At 39.3% G+C, this 23,177-nt stretch overlaps 1 long non-coding RNA gene across 5 annotated transcripts in view; it reads right to left on the bottom strand.

Annotated features, from left to right (window-relative positions):
* LOC103348092 (uncharacterized) overlaps nucleotides 1–23,177 on the bottom strand; it is a 558,105-nt gene that overhangs the window by 177,967 nt on the left and 356,961 nt on the right. For all 5 annotated transcript variants that reach the window (XR_011389240.1, XR_011389241.1, XR_011389243.1 and 2 more), the window contains one exon: nucleotides 12,701–12,785. This is a non-coding gene — a long non-coding RNA (uncharacterized lncRNA). The remainder of the gene's footprint in view (nucleotides 1–12,700; nucleotides 12,786–23,177) is intronic.

Here is a 23,177-nt window from a genome sequence, read left to right as displayed (position 1 = left end):
CGTTGTTTCCTCTGCTACCACCTGTTTTTAATAAAGGTTTTTGTTTATCACATACAAAACAGGGTGAAATATAAACTCTACTCAACTTCTTTGAGTTCCATGTAACTTATTTAAAAGTATTAAAATTCAAAGACAAAAATAGATTAATTCCATAGTTAAAAGTCAGCTTTCAGTCTGAAAGCTCTCCACAGACAGGATTTTTTTTTTTTAAGATTTATTTGAAATACAGAGTTACAGAGAGGCAGAGAGGTCTTCCATCCACTGGTTCACACTCTAAATGGCCTCAATGGCCAGAGCTGCTGCGCCATTCTGAAGCCAGGAGCCAGGAGCCCAAGGACCTGGTTGCAGGGGCCCAAGAACCTGGGCCGTCTTCTACTGCTTTCCCAGGCCATAGCAGAGAGCTGGATTGGAAGTGGAGCAGCCGGGACTCAAACCAGCGCCCATATGGGATGCCGGCACTGCAGGCAGCAGTTTTACCCACTATGCCACAGCACTGGCCCCAGAGGCAGGATTTTGATTCAGCTCAAGTCGGTGTGTTTTGCTCTTTTCCTTGATTCAAATCATATGAATAACATAATTTATCATCTTTTTAACAACATCATAATCTTAATAAAAATGACTATAGGAAAAAATAAACCCTATTTGCTCTATGACTATTTACTGAGCTCATTCTGAAAGATAATTCCATGTATATGATCCAAGTTAGGGAACTCTTGTTTTCTTCAGGTTTTATGTATTTTGGATAAGATGCAATTACAAATTATCTAATCTCAGAATCTTCTCTAGAGTAAAGTGAATTATTAACATATTTTATCAAGTCTAAGAAGTACCCTTTTCAAGTTTTAATATCTCCATGATTGAGATGGCTCTCACAATTACTGTTATATAATTGGTGGCTGTAACATAATTGTCACTGCAAGCACATGAACATGTTAATATTGGTAGAATGGTTGAACAATGATCATTCTCAACAGTTTAGAAAACAGACCAATTAAGAACTATCTGAAGAAGTAATATGAGCACTAGTTGTTCTCTGACCACCTTTTCTTTTTTTCCTTTGAAAGGTTTATTTTAGTATTTGAAAGACAGAGTTTACAGAGACTATTAGAGCCAGAGAGAGAGAGAGAGAGAGATCTTCCATCTGCTGGTTCTCTCCCCAAATGACCACAATGGCCAGACCTGAGCTGATCCTAAGCCAGGAGCCAGGAGCTTCCTCCAGGTCTCCCACAGCTCCACTTTTGATCCAGCTCCCTGCTAATGTGCCTGGGAAAGCAGTGGAAGATGGCCCAGGTCCTCAGGGCCCCACACCCATATAGGAGACCTGGATAAAACTCCTGGCTCCTGGTTTCAGATCAGCACAGTCCTACCCATTGGAGCCATCTGGGGACTGAACCAGTGGATGGAAAACCTTTCTCTCTCTCTCTCTCTCTCTCTCTCTCTCCCTGTTCCTCTCTGGAACTCTAATTTTCAAATAAAATAAATAAATCTTTAAAAAAATATATATGTCCAGCATGAAATTTGCAGAGCAAAAGTTAGTGGCTGGAAGAAAACGCTAGAGATTGTATCAGAACATTCTTTTAATAAATACTACGTCATTAATGCTCCCAATGGCACTGAGGATGATGTTGTATAAGAAACATAGAAAGCAAAATAGTATAAATTTAAAACTGGTTCAAGGCAGGACTTCCAGTTAGAGCAAAATAAAGAGGCTGAGAAATCATCTTTCAGGAAAACATTTTTATGCAAAATTGTCAAAAATACACATTTCATGGCTCTGGATGTTGACTGGAAATAAACAACATACTGAAAAGCTACCAGAATGTGGGGTAGGAGTACTGGAGGCCTGCAGATTTTTTGGATGCAGTTGCTGTCTCTTATCAGGGTAGAACTGACTTGGAAACCATCAGCTTCCTGTCATTAAAGGCTGTTTTGGAGGGGAGTGTAGAAATGAATGCCCAGCAGTGTGTTTAGTAAAACAGAGTTGTAGGCAGCCCTAGGAGCCTGAGAATGCAATCTCAGTCAGGAATTTCAAGGGGGGAGAACCTGTATATGAGATAGCTAGAGAAGGGCCAGATAAATTCATAGTTATTCTTGATTAATTAGGAAAATATAGAAATGCATGGGAGAGACAAAAAAGAAAAGATTAGAAGAGATTAAAAACTCAAGCACAACAGAAAACTGCCTGGGTTTTGAACATTCTCTACAATTCAAGCACAAATAAATTGCCACAGAATGAAAGTCTTAAGAGATGAGTTGTTTAAGCATAGCCCACCGAATGATTGGGTGAACAGGAATAGACACAGGGCAACTTCTTAAAACCCAGGTTAAAAAGCACAGATAAGATTTTTTTTAGTGCAAAAAAATATCTGTGGTCTTACATTGTGAGAGAGACAGGTCCTGTAGATTAAAGACAACAGGCAAGTTACCAAAAAGCAATAATAATAATAATAATAATAATAAATAATAAAAAAGAAATCAGAATGCATAGTTGCTAAATACATTAAAGAAAATGTCCAATCTCCACAAAAGATGATGAGACATGCAAAGAAACAAGAAATAACTCAAAGCCAGCATTGTGGTACAGTGAGTTAAGCTACCACCCACAACACTATCATTCAATATGAGCCCTGGTTGAAGTCCCGGGTGACCCACTTCCAATCAAGCTCCCTGCAGATGCTTGGGCCCTGCCACCACCCACATGGGAGACTAGACTGAGTTCCTGGCTCTTAACTTCAGCCTGGCCCTGCTCCAGTCATTGTGGCCATTTGGGGAGTAAACCAGCGGATCTAAGATCTCAATCTCTCAATATCTCTCTCTATCTCGCTCTCTCTCTTCCTCGCTTCCTTTCTACCTCCCTCCCCCTCCCTCCCTTCTTCTCTGCAACTCTGCTCTTCAAATAAACTCTTTTTAAAAAAGAAATTATAACTCATGTAAAGAAAGAAAACAATAGAAATTGATTCTAATTGGGCCCAGATATTGGATTTAACAAAGCATTAATAAAATATGTACAAAGAGGGATCCCTGTTGAACATGGTGGTGGGAATGGGAGAGGGAAGAGATGTATAATTTGGGACATGCTCAGGCTGACTTGCCCCAAGTGGTGGAGTTGGAAGCATACCAGGGGATTCCAATTCAATCCCATCGAGGTGGCATGTACCAATGCCATCTCACTGTTCCAGGTGATCAGTTTCAGTTCACAGTTGGTCATGGTGAAGGGACTGGGAGTCAAAGGGAACACATAGACAAGTCTAGTACCTGCTAACGCTAACCGATAGAATAAATAAAGGGGAGAGTGATCCAACATGGGAAGTGAGATACTCAGCAGACTCATAGAATGGCAGATGTCCTAAATAGCACTCTGGCCTCAGAATCAGCCCTAAAGGCATTCAGAGCTGGCTGAAAAGCTCATGAGAGTATTTCAGGCATGGAAAGCCAAGACACTCTGGCAAAAGATCTCTGTGAGTGAGATCTCAGTGGAAAGAACAGGTCATCAAAGAAGGAGGTACCTTTCTCTGAAGGGAGGAGAGAACCTCCACTTTGACTATGACCTTGTCTAAACAAGATAAGAGTCGGAGAACTCAGAGGGCTTCCATAGCCTTGGAAACTCATGACTGGAGCATAGGGAGATTACTGATGCCATAGACAGGAGTGTCAATTGATAAAGTCAACAACAGGAGTCACTGTGCACTTACTCCTCATGTAGGATCTCTATCCTTAATGTGCTGTACATTGAGGCTTAATGCTATAACGAGTACTCAAACAATATATTTCACTTTGTGTTTCTATGGGGGTGCAAACTGTTGAAATCCTTACTTAATGCGTACTAAACTGATCCTCTGTAAAAAAAAAAAAAAAAAAAAAAAAAAAAAGAAATTATCAATTCCCAACTTGACTCTCACTGGGATTAAACATGACAATAGGTCTGCTCTGATTTCATCATCATTTAAAAAAATCATCTATTATTTTTCACTTTATGTTTCTGTGTGGGAGCAAACTGTTGAAATCCATACTTAATGTATACTAAGCTGATCTGTATATTAAGATAATCGAAAATGAATCATGATGTGAATGGAAGGGGAGAGGGAGTGGGAAAGGGGAGGGTTGTGGGTGGGAGGGACGGTATGGGGGGGAAGCCATTGTAATCCATAAGTCGTACTTTGGAAAATTATATGCATTAAATAAAAGTTTAAAAAAAATAAAAAAAAAAAAATAAAATATGTACAAAGAATCAAAGGAAAACAATGTTTAAAAACTTAAATTAAAATATAATAACTGATTCAACAAATATGGGATTTTAGTAAAGAAACAGAAACTACAAAAAGAATCAAATGGAATATCTATGGTTCAAAAGCATAATACCAACAAAAAAATTCATAAGATGCACTCAACAGTAGACATGAGGTGGCAGAACAAGGAATTTCTACTGATCCAAACTGAAGACAAGTGATGGAAGTACAAATAACTACAGCCAATATGGGAAAAAAGTAGGTATATGCTTTGGAAAACTAGAAATAGATATACCATGTGACACAGCTATCCCACTTGTGGGAATATATCCAAAGGAAATAAAGTTAGCATATGAAAGAGATGCCGGCACTCTCAGTTTATTGCAGTTCTGCTCATAGCACCAAAGCTACAGAATCAACCCAGATGTCTATCAATGCAGAATGGACAAAGTAAGTGTGGTATATACCCACAATGGAATATTACTCTGCCACAAAAAGGAATGAAATCCTGACATTTGCAACATAATGGATGGGATTGAGATCATTGTGCTAAGTGAAATAAGCCAGACACAGAAAGACAAATATGTTTTTCTCTCCTATGTGGAAGTTTATACACACACACACTGTATAGTAAAAGGGAGTGGGGGCAGGCACTGAGGCACAAGGGATTAAGCTACTGCTTGGGACACTACACCACATATTGGAGTACCCAGTTCAAATCCTAGCTAATCTGCTTCCAATACAGCTTCCTGCTAATATACCTGGGAAACAGAAGATTATGGTTCAAGTACTTATGTCTCTGCCACTCACATTGTAGTCCTAGATAGAGTTCTGGCTTCTTGGTTGCAGGCTTAAGTCTGGTCCATCCCTGGCTAATGTAAACATTTGTGGAGTGAACCAGTGAATCAAAGATTTCTCTCTCCCCCTTCTTCCTTTCTCTCTCTCCATCTCTCCCCCTTCTCAATCACTCTGCCTTTCAAATAAATAGAAAAGTCTTTTTAAAAAATGTATGAATGTCATATTTTTGGTCTGTAGGTATTCATAAATGTTGTCTTCACTGATACTCCTTATATAATAATATACCTTTCCTTCCACATTTATGATATTTGCCATTAAGCCCACATAATATGACATTAATATATTCACCAAGGCTTTAAAAATTAGCATATGTATATATACATGTGTTTATATTTATATATGAAGCAAATATGGCAAAATGTTAACATTGTTAAGTCTGTGAGTGCTCATTGAACACTTCTTTACTCATTTCTACATTGTTTGAAGTATCTTAAAATAAAAAAACCTACTTCATCCAATAGTAGGAGCATTCTTTTCTTTTTTTTTTTTGTTTTTGCTTTCAAACTTTTATTTAATGAATATAAATTTCCAAAGTACAGCTTATGGATTACAATGGCTTCCCCCCATAACGTCCCTCCCACCCGCAACCCTCCCCTTTCCCACTCCCTCTCCCCTTCCATTCATATCAAGATTCATTTTCGATTCTCTTTATATACAGAAGATCAGTTTAGCATACATTAAGTAAAGATTTCAACAGTTTGCTCCCACACAGAAACACAAAGTGAAAAATACTGTTTGAGTACTAGTTATAGCATTAAATCTCAATGTACAGCACACTAAGGACAAAGATCCTACATGAGGAGTAAGTGCACAGTGACTTCTGTTGTTGACTTAACAAATTGACACTCTTGTTTATGGCATCAGTAATCACCCTAGGCTCTTGTCATGAGCTGCCAAGGCTATGGAAGCCCCCTGAGTTCACCGACTCTGATCATATTTAGACAAGGCCATGGTCAAAGTGGAAGTTCTCTCCTCCCTTCAGAGAAAGGTACCTCCTTCTTTGATGACCCATTCTTTCCACTGGGATCTCACTCGCGGAGATCTTTCATTTAGTTTTTTTTTTCCCCAGAGTGTCTTGGCTTTCCATAGGAGCATTATTTTCAAATATACACCATATACAGGAAAGGAGCATTATTTTCAAATATAGACCATATACAGGAAAATGAAGTCACTACCAGTAAGTTGAAAATAGTTTAAATCACTCAAATATATTTCTTGCCACAACTAAAATAAATTATCAATAACTTAAAAAAGGTATTTGTGAACCCTAAAAGTTTTAGAGGTTAACTAATATCTTTTAAAATAATTTGTGAGGAACTCACAGAATATTTAGAAAATATGTTGATTTAAAATAAAAATACAATATTGCCTTATTTCAAAACTTACTTGAAAGTTACAATAAGTTAAGTAAGTATAGTATTGGTGTAAAAAATGGACATACATAGATTGATGGAATAAAATAGAAACTCTGCAAATAAATTCTTATAATTATGGTCTAATGCTAAATATTCTAAGATAAGTCAAGAGAAAGAATAATATTCTTCAATTGACTGTGCTTGAGTCAATTGGAAATTATATATATATATATATATATATATATAAAGAATTAAGTAAGACCCATGTATCACAAGCATGCACAAAACTTAAAATAGTTTAGCTAAGATCTCTTAGCATGTATCAATGGTTTGTTCCTTTTGCTTGATAAACAGTAGGACAACAAAATTATGATTCAGGAAAGAAAAAAGTCAATTATGTCCTCCATCAAAATTGAAAACATCACTAAGAAATTGAAAAGATAAGCTACAAACTGGGAGAAAATATTTATAAGCACATATCTGAAAAAGACTTGAATTCAGAATATATATATAAAGAACTCTTAGAACTAGATTATTAAGAAAACAAATCAGGGCCAGCGCTGTGGTGCAGTGGGTTAACACCCTGGCCTGAAGGGCCGACATCCCGTATGGGTGCTGGTCAGAGTTCCGGCTGTTCCACTTCTGATCCAGCTCTCTGCTATGGCCTGGGAAGGCAGTCCTTGGGCCCTTGCACAAGGGCCCACAGGAAGCTCCTAGCTCCCGGCTTCGGATCTGCACAGCTCCATTGCTGCCAACTGGGGAGTGAACCATCAGATGGAAGACCTCTTTCTCTCTGCCTCTCCTCTCTCTGTGTAACTCTGACTTTCAAATAAATAAATAATTTTTAAAAAAAGAAGACAATGACACAATTAAAAGTAGAAATTATATTTTATTAAATAGCAGTTAAGATAAATAGCCATTAAGTGTATAAAAATCTCTAAGATCATTAGTCATTAGGGAAATACAAATTAAAACCACAATATGATACCATTATATAATCACCAGAATGGCTATAATGAAAAAAGACTAACAATCTTAAGAATTAGTGAGGATGTGCAGAAATCAGAACCCTCATATACTGATGATAAAAATGCAAAATGGAACAGACACATTGGAAAATGTTGGCAGTCTCTTTTAAAATCATGTATATAATTCTCATATGACCAAAAAATTCCATTTCTGTATATATGTGTGTATATATACTTGTATATATATACATACCCAAGAGAAAAACAACATGTGTTCACAGAAAGCCTTGCACATGAATTTTTATAGCAGCATTATCCATAATAGCTCCTAACTGGAAAAAAATTTAAACACTTTCAAACAAAATGTGATATATCTATTCAGTGGAATACTACTCAGGTATGAAAGAGGAAGAAACTCTTGATATGTGCCACATGACAGGTGGGCCTCAAAATCACCATGCTAAATAAAAGAAGACAGATACAACAAAACTACATATTATATGATTGTATAAATATACAACTTCCAAAAAGACAAATTCATAGAAACAGAAAATGGATTACTGTGCTTTAGGCTGGAATTAGAAGAAGAGGTTGAATACAAGCAGGCATGAAGGAACTTTTGGGTGAAAATGTTCTCAAATTGGATTGCTGCACAATTCTATATGCTTTCTAAAAATCTTTAAATTATACACATTAACTGGGTGGATGTTATGGTATGTATAAGAGCCTCTTCTTAAAGCTCTTTTAACAATAATTCAGAAGAATTAGAATCTGAATATAAAAAGGCTGTGCAACTTTTCATTCATGTTTTCACATATAAAAATGATGAGGATCAGAGAGAGAAAGTAAATTCCTCAACGTCACTGAGCTGGTTTAGTGAGTCAGAACCAGAACTAAGAATTCCCAACCAATGAAGTTTTCACTATAAAGGTTCTAGGGTATCACATAGGCCAACTGCAAGAAAAATTCAAAGGAGTCAATGCTTTAACTCATTTCTAGGGGGAAGAAAAGTGAGTACAAATTGATGATAGGTCAGTAGAAACATGAGAAGATAAATATTGTAGGCATTCAGCATCCACAAATCCTAGTCACTTATATCCACACATAAATTATATAACAGCACCTGTGTGTTCTGCACTATCTTCCCTCTTATTCAGTGTTGACCATGCTCGCTGCATGCACAAAAATCCAACATAGCTCACCACAGAAGCCCTTTGCCTTCCTCAATCTCAGTTTCACTCCATGGTGTGCCTTCCTCATCCTGTTGCTCAGTTCAGCTTGCTCCCTCAGTAAGTACTTGGGTAGTCCATAGAGTTCACAAGCTCAGCTGTTGCCATACCATCCATTTAGCTCTAGACCAACATAACAACACACTGCCTTCCTTCTCCTCACTCTTCCTAACTCTATCAAAGGCCTCAGTATTTATCAAAGAAATAAGAATCTCAACTCCATACACATAAAATGATTGGAGCCTATAAGATGTGTTGATTTTTTTTCTCTTTATCTAGAGATCTAAAAGCAAAATATTCCTTAAGCTATTTTTTAAACTTGGGGTAGATGAATGGAAATCCATGTTTTTGCTTTTAAGCTATGGTACTTGGGAATAAGAAGTAAAAAAGAAATTTTTCTTAAATACCAAGACTCAGCTCCTTTCTCTGTGGCTGCATTCAAGTGAAAAATAGAGAGCCCTCTGGTGGTAGAATTACTAGACTCATAATAAGCTTCCTATCACAAATCTTCCTTCATATTTTAGGGACAAAAAACTATGCCACATGCAGAAGTTTCACAACTCTTAATTGTCACGGGGACCTTTTATTCAAATGTGTGTAGCTTTCTACTTCATAAAGCTCTTCTTGGCATGGAAGGGGCGGGTGGAATTTCTTAGTAGTGTTTTCAAGTTAATAAATATTTAAATTCAAGAAATAGCACTTCCTAAATTATGTCAAAGTAGATTAGAGATTAGAAATAAGTTCCAGGATCATTCTTATGGTTAGAAGTTCACTCTGATAGTCCTGAAGACGCTAAAATAGAAAATAGCTTCAAATATCAAAATATTATGCAAATATTATGGTTTATTTGCAAAATTTATTCCATCCTATCTCAACACTTAAATCTCTTTATTGTTAGATGAAATTGGTCCTTTGCCTAGTACCAGGTAAACACGTAGCTTATAAGGCTCAATGGGCTGAGATAAATGATACTATCCCTTTTACAACATGTCTTCTGTTACCTAAGAATCTATTTTTGGACCACAAATTCAATTAGCTGTTTTAGAAGAGAAATCTACCCTTGGTCTCCACTTTTATGCCCCCTCACTACAGGAAAAAAAAAAAAAAAAAAAAACATAGATGCCACGGGCATACATAGACATAGTTGAAAGCAGTGAAGGTAGAATAAATGACTGGTAAAATAAATGAAGAAAAGCAACAACTGCCAGAAAGTTGATGCTGAAAGTTTTTGTTCTGTTTTTTAATCATCTAGGGTTCAGTCTGAAATATATGGACTCATCTACTGCCAGTTAAGAGGTATTACCTTCTGAAAGTAGATTTGCTTCAAAGACTTGGGAAACACTGGCGACATGAAAGGTCAGAAGTGGGTTAGACACGTACGTTTTACGGAATTCGCCACCTAACTATTACTTGGGTTATTCCTTAGAGCTCAGACTGGATAGTTCTCAGTCTCATGTTTTATTTCCAGAAAAATCAAAAGTCCCCTCTCCTCTTCAGGTTCACTCGCACAAATTGCATCAGTTCTTAAAGAAAGCCATACCTCTAGACCTCACAAAGAGGTATCTATTACCAGGAGCTCCAAGCAAATGTTCTTTTAATTAGCTACATTTATCTTTAATGCCTGTTTTGACAGAAACTCTAACATAAACATACATTACCAATACATAAAACCCAGCTCAAAGTTTGGTTAATTTTTATATTTGACAGAGCCTGTTAGAAAAAAATAACTTTGACCTTTCTCAGTCTTTGTGTGATGTCACTGCGACCCAGCCTCAGAACCTAAAACAGAAACGGTGGCATCTGCAGCTAAAGTACAATAATGATTCTTAAACTGCTCCTTAAAAGTGGCAATAAAAACCCTAATAAGACCTTTGGGTCTTATGTCGAAGCAGCTGCAAAATCAAGTTAAATAATTTCTGCAAGGACTACAGTAATTATAAAACTGATTAAAGTTTACCTACACTTCATTCCTAGAGGGTTTTCACCAAGGACTTAGAAACCAGATGGTTCAAGACTGTGTATGATGGATATATTCCATGAAGCATGTCCGTTGTCATGGAAACAAGCGAAATAACATCATCTTTACTGTCTATTCCTTCACAAAACCATGCATGGAAAAGTGCTGCCAATTTAAGCAAAAGTAAAGTGAATGCTTGGGTAACAGGTCAAAAGCCAGTGCCTTTACCCACATTTAATACCAAAGGCCAACTGTTGAATTCACTTAAATGTCTTCTGTGAATCTATTGACTTTCTACAGGGATGTTCAAAAAAATCGTCATACTATTTGGAATTTTAATATGCCAAAGAGAACTGAAAAAAGTAAAGATCCCTAGGGGCTGGGGCCAGCACTCAGAGCTTGCCCCTCTCCTGGACGAGAAAGTGACCAGAGATCTGCTTCTCCCCAGAGCTGATTCCTCCAGCACACCCTGACTTATCCCTACCCTTAAGCTAAGGAATAATTTCGCCAAATTTATTCTTTCCCTTTTCAGCATCTTCAACCTCAACCACAATAATAATAAACACTGAAAATTTATTGAGCACCTACTCTGTGCCTGACATGTATCATGAATTTCATCCTCACAACTGCTCTGGGACGTATACACATCATTGTTATTCCTCTAGGGCCAGGTGCCTCCAGGTGTTTCTCCCACATATGTCCCTAAAAGGTCCCTACAACTGAGCAGGGTTTTGGAGTCAGACAAAGGTTATATCCCAACTTGTCAACCTTACAAGCTGCACAATCTTGGGGCAGACTGCCTAATCTCTCTTAGTCTCAGTGTCCCCAACTCTCAAATGGCAGTAACATTTTACAGTGTGGGGGTGCTGTGAGAATTAAATGGGCTATCATATGTGAACAGTGTCTAGTGCCATCTTGAACCTATGGCATTAGGCTCAGTTTCAGGTTTGTTTGTTTTGTTTTTTCTAAGTCCCTCTGATACACTTGTGTCCCTTTTCCTTTGCTTCTGTAATGTTGGCTCTCTCAGTGTTGGCACATCTCTGATTTCTCATTTTTAATTTCGATCATAGATTATTTTCCTTTTCATTTACAATTTCCAGGCCTCATTTCTTTATTTGTAGGTAAAGTGAACTGAATCAAATGATCTTAAAATTCTAACATCGTAAGATTTCCATGAGATTACTTTTCCTCTCTTGTGCCTCACACACTCTTCAAGCTTAAGTGAGTGGCGGGACACTTGTATTCCATATCAGTGTGCTTGATCAAGTCCAGGCTTCCCTACTTATGATCCAACTGCCTGCTAATGTGCCTAAGAAGTCAAAGATGATGCCCCAAGTACTTGGGTCCCTATTACTTATGTGGGAGACTTAGCTTGAGTTCCTGGCTCTTAACTTTGGCCTGGCCGAACCCCAGGTATTGCCGGCATTGGGGGAGCAAACCAGGCAGTAGGAGAGCTCTCTCTATCCACCATCTCTTTGCCTTTCAAATAAATAAATCAATCCTTAAAATATAAAAAAAAAATGATTAAGTGAACCAATGTCCTAGTGATGGGTGAAACTACATCTGAAAGTAAATGCTCAACTGATTCTAGCCCCAATCTCAAATTGACAAAGGAAATTTTAAAATTAGCCAAAAGAAAAAGTGTCCCAATAGCTTCTTTTTCTGGTCTCCATTTTAGCACCACTAGTTTTGTAGTGGCTATACGGCTTCAAACCCTGCAGTGATATTGCCTCCCTTTTCAAATCCATGCCCTGTGCCCAAGTCACACATCCCGTGAAGTCTTTCTTCACAGAATCTCTCAGGGGTGGCCCTTCCTCTGCATGTCCACGGCCATGATCTGGCCCCAGAGCCTCCATGCCTCAGGAGCATGCTCAAGGCCATCACTCTGGCCTTCCCCACGTGGAGAACTGAGCATCACTGCCAGTCTGCTCTGTGTTACCCTTCATTCTTCCTTATTGTCTCTCCTCAATTTCTCCATGCTTTATACTCAGGTATTTTTTTCTTTCACAGGAAGACTAACAGAGCCAGAGTTGTCTGAAACCAGCAGACTTGCTGGTGCTCACCTTAATGTAGCTACCAATAACAACCACAAAGAGACTGGCATTACCTTATGTACCAGGCACCGTGCTCCGTTCTTTGTTGTCACAATTTCTTCCAACACTGCCTTTCCAGACAAGGTTCTGGAGATGCTCCTACAAAAGATAGAGGTGCTGGTATCTAACACATGTCTAAAATACCAGATAATAATCTTGTGGTTAATAGCTTTTGACTTTGGGTGGTTGAAGTTACCAGCATCAGGATTCATTTCTTATGTTCTAAAATCTTGGCCACTCTACATATCACTTCACACTGGAGAAACCAAAAACATTCCTTTTCCTAGTCTTCCCATCTGGGGTTTAGACATACTGCCTACACTGTGCCAATCAGATTGAAGTGTCCTATGTTAGTTTTCCATTGTTGCTGTAACACATTGCTATAAACATTGTGTCACAAAACAGTTTATGTTTATTTCTCCCTGTTCTGGTGGTCAATGAGTCTTGTTGGGCTTATGTCAAGGTGCCCACAGTGCTGGCTCCTTCTGGACACTGTAAGAGAAAATCTGTTCTCTTGTGTTTTCCAGGTCGTCAGAGTCTGCCTTCAATCTTGGGCTCATGGCCTGTTCTGCTTCTTGCTTCTTGCTTCTGGCCTTACAACTTTCACTCCTGGCTAGCCCCCACACCTCCCTTTTATAAGGACCTTTCTGATTATGTCAGACCCCACTGAAAACATCATGTCCTCCCCATGTCTAAATCTTTGCCTTAACCAAGCCAACTCCCCTTTTACCAGGTGGGAAAATATATCCATTCACAAGTTCTGGGGAGAGGGAGGTTTGTTATTCAGCCTACAACAGATCTCTAATTTTTTTTTTTTACTTTTATTTAATGAATATAAATTTCCAAAGTACGGCTTATGGATTACAATGGCTTCCCCCCCATAACGTCCCTCCCACCCGCAACCCTCCCCTTTCCCACTCCCTCTCCCCTTCCATTCACATCAAGATTCATTTTCAATTCTCTTTATATACAGAAGATCAGTTTAGCATACATTAAGTAAAGATTTCAACAGTTTGCTCCCACACAGAAACATAAAGTGAAAAATAATAGATGATTTTTTAAATGATGATGAAATCAGATCAGACCTATTGTCATGTTTAATCCCAGTGAGAGTCAAGTTGGGAATTGATAATTTCTTCTTTTTTTTTTTAACGGAAGATCAGTTTAGTATACATTAAGTAAAGATTTCAACAGTTTGCACCCCCATAGAAACACAAAGTGAAATATACTGTTTGAGTACTCGTTATAGCATTAAGTCTCAATGTACAGCACATTAAGAACAGAGATCCTACATGAGGAGTAAGTGCACAGTGACTCCTGTTGTTGACTTTACAAATTAACACTCCTGTTTATGGCATCAGTAATCTCCCTATGCACCAGTCATGAGTTTCCAAGGCTATGGAAGCCCCTTGAGTTCTCCGACTCTTATCTTGTTCAGACAAGGTCATAGTCAAAGTGGAGGTTCTCTCCTCCCTTCAGAGAAAGGTACCTCCTTCTTTGAAGACCTGTTCTTTCCACTGGGATCTCACTCACAGAGATCTTTCATTTAGGTTTGTTGTTGTTGTTGTTGTTTTGTTTGGGTTTTTTTGTTTTGTTTTGTTTTGTTTTTTTTTTTGCCAGAGTGTCTTGGCTTTCCATGCCTGAAATACTCTCATGGGCTTTTCAGCCAGATCCGAATGCCTTTAGGGCTGATTCTGAGGCCAGAGTGCTGTTTAGGACATCCGCCATTCTATGAGTCTGCTGAGTATCTCGCTTCCCATGTTGGATCACTCTCCCCTTTATTTATTCTATCGGTTAGTATTAGCAGGTACTAGACTTGTTTATGTGCTCCCTTTGACTCTTAGTCCTTTCATTATGATCAATTGTGAACTGAAATTGATCACTTGGACTAGTGAGATGGCATTGGTACATGCCACCTTGATGGGATTAAATTGCTTTTGCATTTGATTTTGGAAGCCAATGAGATAAAGCATCCAGGTGTCTGGAGTGTTTATACTGGGCACAAGAGGTGATCCTAGAAGTGGCACCATCAATTTCCCAAGAGCAGCTGCAGCATCCAGTGTCAGCCCCACAGCTGAGGCAGTAGAGTGGGTGTGTCCAGGCACTGCCATGGGGTTTATGTGTGCTCTCAGTCTGGCTTAGTCCATGAAAGTTATTCTGATGCCTCCCAACTCTCTTTGTTCCTACCCTTTCTCCAGATCTCACTCAAAAGCCTACCTAACAGTTCTGTGAGCCAGCTAGCATCTTTCCAGTGCATTCCTGGAATGCACTGTGCATTACATCCAGTGCATTAGATCAATCAGAATGAGTTTCTCTGGCTTGAAACTATGACCACCTATTTATTATTCCTTTCCTGCAAAACCAAAATGAAATTGGCTGTACACAGGACCCAGGAAGTGCTACATCAAGGTTAATTAGGTCTTCCCAGGATTCCTCAATTATATATGGCCACAAAATCTCCTTTTCTCTTGGCATTATATTTTTCCTAAACTGTGTTCCAGAAAGCAGCATTGAAAACACTTACTCCCAATTTTGCAGATGAGGAAATAAAGCCTCAGAGTTTTTAATTAAGTTACTCACGGTAATACAGCTAATATCTGCCAGATCCAGGATTCAAACCCTTACCCAGTTCTAAGCTACTCCATCACACCTCTCCCTTGAAATTACATGTGGAATAATAATTAAAATTGCAAATGAAGTAGCTCTAAATATTTTAGAACACCACAATTCTTATTTTATTTTTAGGGATTCATAACAATTATTGAATCTTGATGTGTGTTTATAAGACACAGACTTTTCCAATATGATAGCACTCCAGAGACAATGATAAATGGAAAAAAAGAGACCCATTTTGAGATGATCATCACATACTTTCTATAAATAAAGATATATTTACAGAGGTTTTATTTTAATGTTAAACTAGGTAGTTACTTGTATTCTCCTTTTCTATCCCAATGCTCAATTTTAATGTGTACCTCCCTTAGGGAAGAGACTTTGGAAAAAGAATAAACTACACTCTTGGCTTCTTAGTTCCCCAATAGGTATTTGTTTCTGTAAACCCAGAGACAATAGTCTTGAAAGTCTTAGCTTTTCATTTACAAGAATCAAACACTTAAAAGAGCTTTTTTTTTTTTTAATAGTTCAGAGGTTTGTGGAAAGCTTTTAGCCTTGCATTTAAGAAGCCCACATTCCACATCAGGAGACTTGAGTTCAACACCTGACTTCAGCTGATTCCAGCTTCCTGCTAATGCAGGCCCTGAGAAGCAGTAGTGATGGCTCAGTAAGTGGGTGTCTGCCACCCACATGGGAGAACTGGATTGAATTCCTGGCTCCTGGTTTAAGCCCAGCCTGGTTCTGGCCATTGCAGGCGTTTGGAAAGTCAACCAGCTGATGAGTGCTCTCTTCCCTGCCCCTTCTCTCTCCATCTCAGATAAATAAATAAAAATTTTAAATAAATAATAAAATGTAAGAGGTTGGTTTCAGCATTACAACCAAATTCTACGGAACCCAGAACACTTAATTCACACCATGAATTCAAGGAATGTAAGGGCACCTAACCAGCAAAAGGAGCAGAGGGCTCCATCATCTCGTGAAAGATGGGGAGAGATGAACCCCAGCAGGGACATGATAAAAGGAAGCTCACAGACGCTTGAGAGAACCCGATCGATTACACCTTTTCCAGCTGCCTCCTGGAGCATAGACTGGAAATCTGCCAGCCACATAGGAATTGCCTACAATCCTGATTTGGCTAATTAATTACCTCCCTTCCTACTAGGGGACTAAGTGTTAAACTAGATTTAGTGATTTAATACCAAGCACAGATGGCACCTAAGCAGTAGGGAAAAAATATTATCGAAGACCACCTCTAGGAAAACAGACTTCAAAGAAGTCTCATGTGGTTCTGGCATTCCCAAGTGCTTGCAGGGAAAGCCCCAGCCTTCATGCTCACAGCAGCCCCTGCCTGCAGAATGCACTGAAGAGGCAAACAGACCAGAGCAGCCTCAGGGTGAAGTGAGAACACAGCAACAGTCAACACCTGGGAGCGGCAGTGAGGCCGCTGACTCCAGCAGCAGGTGCTGCAGACTTGAGCAGCAGCACCCAAGTCCTGGTGGGATGAGCTGCATCTGGGAACAGGCCTGCCTCCCACCCCACCCGGGCATGTGCCCAGTTTGCTGTCACTACCCCTCCAACATCTAGATGGAGGGAAGAATCCTCAGTTGGCTAATTAATTATCATCTCCGTCCCCTCCCTACTAAGGGACTATGTGTTAAAGACTACAAGGTAGTGAATATTCTGGAACTGGCAAGATTTCTATGGCCAAGCTGAGTTTTTAATTCTAGGCCAAGGCTAGTTTTTAATAAATAAAGCCACTGCATTCTTTTGGTATCCCTGGGTTTGTGACTGTGTACCATTCATACTCAGTTCATAAGTCTTAAGGAAACGAGGGCTTCCTGTTGGGATGCTATGACTTGGTAGGCTATTTTTTATTATTCAAATTGCACTGATATGCCTCATTTATAATGTTATGAGTCATAAACTTGAAAGAAGGTTTATTTCCATGGTGGAAGGAGTAACCGTGGAGCAGGTGGGCATTGGCCCTAACAGTGGCTAAGGAGCACAAGAAGGCCCCACTGGCAACCTCTTTACTTGTGTAGGCAGGAGCAGTGGGCCGACAGGCAGCTTACAGGCCACCTGAAACGGCTTTGTGAGCCACTCATGGCTCATGAGGGAACAGGTGGGTAACCACGGGTGTGGGGGAGGAAGCAATAAAAATGCATGAGTGTAGAAGATATTTGGAATCAAAAAAAGACAAAATAAACTATCATTTCATTGAAAAAGGAAAAAATGTAAACATCAAGAAATATATTGTGTGGATACACAGAGGACCCTTCAAAGATATGAAAGCAGAAAAAAAAACCACAATATTATTTTCACTAAGCAGAAAAAGGGAAGGAAACCAACTAAGGAAACAATGAAATGAGGCTTTTAGCAGAGTGCTGGAGATCAGACTACATAGATTAACGCTGAAGAGAAATTACGATCTCCAGAAATTAAAGAAGGGTAAAACAGGGAAGGATATAAAAGGATATGACAATAACCCAAAAGTTCTCATAAGAAATTGGTGTTCAATATTTTTATATGTTAAAGAATGTATTTTTTAAGATTTATTTATTTGAAAGTCAGAGTTACACAGAGGAGAGGTAGAGACAGAGGTGGGGGGGGGGGGTTCTCCATCCGTTGGTTTACTCCCCAATTGGCTGCAACGGCCAGAGCTGTGCTGATCCGAAGCCAGGAGCCAGGGACCTCTTCCGGGCCTCCCACATGGTGCAGGGGCCCAAGGACTTGGGCCATTTTCCACTGCTTTCCCAGGCCATAGCAGAGAGCTGGATCAGAAGTGGAACAGCCAGGTCTTGAACTGGCAGGCCAGGGCGTTAACCCACTGCACCACAGTGTCGACCCCATATGTTACATAATGTATTTTTAAAATTTTTAATGTTAAATAATCTTCCAAAGGGAACACAATCATTGGTGTAGCAAAAAAAAAAAAAAAAAAAAAAAAAAAAACCTAGAATTGGTTATCATAGGCTAGATGCACTAAAATGTCTGTTAAAATTGCTTTAATATTAAAAAAAATCATCAACTGAAATATACTCCATGGGTCCAAATACTGTGGATTGTATTTAATATAAAATAGTACCTTTTCTACATTAAAGCTAATCCATGAGCCGTCTTACTAGACTATTATTCTCTCTGGTGTAGACACACACAACAAACAATGGGTGCACATCTTCTTCAAAGCCCAAATGAGGCAGTTCAAGACATTCATCCTTCAGTTTCTCATTTTAAAAGGGGAATTATATAACAGGGTATGGTTGGAAGACAAGCAATTCCAGCAACTTGAGTTACATTGCCAAGATATCACTGGGCAAATGCCCACTCTACTCCACCAACTCAATTAACTGCCTCCCACCCACCCACACAGACACACATAGATTGATTTAAAGGGAACAGGAGAGTTGCATTCATAAGAGAAAAGTACAATATGAAAAACTAACGCCTATATAAGGCCATAAAGATTTTTCCATCTCTGATTGCTGGTTTTTTTGTTTGTTTGTTTGTTTTGTTTTTTGGTTTTTTGTTTGTTTGTTTTATTTTGTTTTTGACAGGCAGAGTTAGACAGTGAGAGAGAGAAAGACGGAGAGAAAGGTCTTCCTGCCATTGGTTCACCCCACAAATGACCGCTACGGCCGATGCTCTGTGGTCGGCTCACCGTGCTGATCAGAAGCCAGGAGCCAGGTGCTTCTCCTGGTCTCCCATGGGGGTGCAGAGCCCAAGCACTTGGGCCATCCTCCACTGCCTTCCAAGGCCACAGCAGAGAGCTGGACTGGAAGAGAAGCAACCGGGACAGAATCCGGCACCCCAACCGGGACTAGAATCCAGGGTGCCAGCACCACAGGCGGAGGATTAGCCTAGTGAGCTGGGGTGCCGGCCTGATTGCTGTGTTTCTATAAACTGTGAAAATAGTAAACCAGTACTTAAGGAAGGGATTGGAATGAGCCAAAAGACGTAACAAATCCTTTCCCTTGCTCTAAGTTTAATGGAGAACATCTACAGAATCTATTGGTGGGACATGGGTGTTTCTAAACTTCCATATCCTAGGAAGACTGGAGGGGTTGGTGAATTCCATCAGAAATGAAGCTTTTGCATTGCCCCCACAATGTCTGTAGTATTTCAAACAAAATGTTTGGGATTCAAGGCAGTGCTTTTTCAAATAGGAGCAGACAGATTTTCAAGGTGTGATCTACTTAGCTTCCATATTACAAGAAAATGCCTGACTCCTTCGACTTACCTGAGTTAATAAATTGCATTCTTGTTGACAAGAAGAATAATAGCTTTGAAGTAAATAGGCACACCATGCTTAAAAGGCTTACTGTGTTTCCATACTGCATTTTCATATACAATACCAACATTATTCCAGATAGGCATTTAAAAGGATAGATACGTACCTGGTCATTTAAAATAAATTATGCATTTACTGGTGCCTGAGCACGCAGATGGTCCATTTACCACTTAAGGGGACTTGCCACTGTTTTTGAAGCAATAAAACTTTCTTTTTCTCACTTTCTTTAACTTCTTATTCTCTTTCATGATATTCACTCATACTATGAAACTCTCCAGGCACTTAAGAAGCCATTAAAACGGAGGAAATTTCTAGTTCTCGTAGAATGTGGATCTGATACTTGTTTTTAACCACACAGGTGAGCTGAGAAGGGAGGCACAGAGATTTACACTTCCACAGGAACTTGACCTTCAGTTCAAAGGCAGGTACACTCATGTCAAGTCACTTCAACTAGTCCCTTGCATATATGAAGAGCTCCCACCCATTGGCTAATTGATTCATTAGCTGGCTAACATAACAAGCTCATCTTACCACTTTTGTTTGGGCTCCAAATGTTGAAGGGAAATTAAGAAAGCATAAAGAATACTGGAGGCCCTTAGATAGCAGAGAGTGCAACCCCCTGATAAAAAAAAAAAATGTTAGATATCACCTACTGTAAAAACTCTATGCAAAATGTAGCTGAAGATGGCTTTCCAGAATCCCAGATATTCTTTCACGTTGACTATATAAAATACTTAACTAGGCTTCATCAAGAATATTTGTAAGATAAAAATCTGGGTGCAGCAGGCATGAGTATATCATCATGCTACTAAACAAAGCAACAATTTCCAAAGAAAGCTATAAGAGAACAGGAAAATATATGTGCTTTTTAAAATAATATTTCATAAAAATCTATTTAGCAGCTAACATTTTTCAGTCCTGGTCTGGGTACTGGAGATACCATACTGAATAAAGATGACCAAACACCTGTCATTAGAGACAGGAACAGATGATGTAAAAGTATGAATAAGAGTTTCAAATAGGGATTAGAGAGGAAGAATCTACATCAGGGACAGAGTAATATTAAAACAACTTATTGTTTCTGATACCATTTTATTTCATTGACTAATAGAAAGAATTACATCTGTGAGTTGTAAATTTGTCATTGATGGAACTGAGATTGCCTAAGTGATTGGAGCTAAAGAAAACTGAGTAGAATGATTGTAGCAGTCTGTTTTTTATTATTATGAGTCAGAGTCACTTAACAGAGAAGAGAGGTTTATTTAACTCATGGTTTTGGAGGCTCAAAGTCAAAAAAGCATGGCGGCTGGCGCCACAGCTCAATAGGCTCAGAAATTTAGGCTGGCGCCGCGGTTCACTAGGCTAATCCTCCACCTTGCGGCGCCGGCACACCGGGTTCTAGTCCCAGTCGGGGCGCTAGATTCTGTCTCAGTTGCCCCTCTTCCAGGCCAGCTCTCTGCTGTGGCCAGGGAGTGCAGTGGAGGATGGCCCAAGTCCTTGGGCCCTGCACCCGCATGGGAGACCAGGAGAAGCACCTGGCTCCTGCTATCAGATCAGCGCAATGCGCCGGCTGCAGCGCGCTGGCTGCGATGGCCATTGGAGGGTGAACCAACGGCAAAGGAAGACCTTTCTCTCTGTCTCTCTCTCTCTCACTGTCCACTCTGCCAGTCCAAAAAAAAAAAAAAAAAAAGAGCATGGCACTGACTCAGGTGAGGCCTCTGGCTGCATCTCATCACAGTTGACGATATCACAGTGGCAGGGGATCATGTGAGAAGAAGAAATCACTCAGTAAGACTGGGGTCCCGTGGGAACTCCCTTCCTCCCTTCAATAGGCACAGCCCCAGTGACCTAACAATCTCCCACTAAGTCCTAACTCTTAAAAGCCTAGTACCTCTGAACATCACCACACTGGGGAGCAAGATTCCAAAACACGATCCCTCGGGGGACACATATCCAAAGCAATATCCAAAATTCAGAATTCAGGCATTGGGTCACATTGCAAGTGTACAGTAGCCATGTGTGGACCAGCATAGACCATTTCCCATCCCCTCAGAACATGTGATCAGGCAAGTGCAGAGCCTTCCTAGGAAATTCTCATTGCTTGGAAGAGAGAAATTGATATGCCAACAAATCCCATTGAATTAAAAAATAATTGCCTTGTTTTGCTCTAACTGTTAAGAGCTCTAAGACCTCATCCCCACACTGGAAACCATAATTTTCATGTTATTTCTTTCATTATTCTCCTTCTCTTCCATTTCTAATTTGCCTGCCTGCACTGCCAGTCCCACTTCTTGAAGCTTTGTATCTCAAGCTCTTCATCACTGCCCCTGATCCGGGCTCAGCCCTACCTCCCAGGTTTATCTATGCTTTGTATCACATCAATCAGGTTCTTGTTTTTTCTCATCATTACAATACATGTTTGCATTGGGAAAGGTCCTTCCCATGGAACCCAGTACACTTCTACCCTTAAAATAACAGAATTCATTAAATTATTCCAGATCAAATATTTCACAGAGTTGTCTCTTTTCCCTCAACCACCTCTACCCTGAGATAATAAGTGAATTCTTCATCATAATAGCTCAGCCTAATAACAGATAAATTCATGATTACAGGAAAGTCAAACTTTTTCCCGTAAGCTTCTTGACCTTGACATGAAGAAAAAATTATATAAATAAATTTCAAATTGTGTTCTGATGGGTAAAGTTTTCTCTTATCCAAATATACCTTTTGAAGCTGGTAGAAAGGACTTGCTGACAAATGTTTCAACACCATGCTTTATTAAAACAAGTTATTTCTGTTGTTTACTATGTGGTTAGACCCTGATGAAAAGCAGATCTTTACCAGCGCATTTCTGTGCAAATTCCTTACCTTTCTGTTTACAAAAGAAAGTGAAGACCTTTCAAGGCTATTTGTCACCATGCCCTAGTAGCCAACAATGCACACTGTCAACTGCTTAAGATTTCACTTCCTAATTAACTTTATTAGAAGCATAAAACCTGTCTGAAAACACAAAGCTGTCCCAGTTGACCTTCCCTCATTCCACCGGACACAATCCCACTTGGGTGAGGAGCATATTGAACAACAAAGTCTTCCAGTGGACTAAGAACCATCCTGCAAACAAAGAGAGTAATCTGAGAAGGCTCTCTGCAGAACAAATTCATTATCTACCTCAGTTAGAACCTTCTGAAAGGATTACAACATTTTTAAGCAGTCTTGCCCCAAACCCATGCATGAATGTTGAAGTTATTCTCAAACATACTTATTTCCTTCATTCCCAAGGTGAGATTCATTTTCACTTAATCACTAACGATATTTCCCAGCTCTTGGCTGAAGGATTCCAGATCACACATGCACACAATATCTCAATGTATTAGTAATGGCGAACTTTAAATAGAATCGTTATTATTAGAAAAAGTGGTATTTTCTTTAAATCCTTGTTTGATTTGGGCATTTGTAACAAAATCCATCCCATGAAAGCACTAAACAACTATTCAAGTATCCTATAATTATTATGCTACTATCTGTTTTAATTGTGAGAAATTCTATTGCCAAAATTGTTTGGATATATTTACCCAAAAAATGCAATCCTG

The sequence above is a fragment of the Oryctolagus cuniculus genome, chromosome 6, assembly GCF_964237555.1.
Source record: "Oryctolagus cuniculus chromosome 6, mOryCun1.1, whole genome shotgun sequence".
Lineage (NCBI taxonomy): Eukaryota > Metazoa > Chordata > Mammalia > Lagomorpha > Leporidae > Oryctolagus > Oryctolagus cuniculus.
Note: the sequence above shows the minus strand (reverse complement) of the source record. Positions and strands in the feature narration are given on the sequence as shown.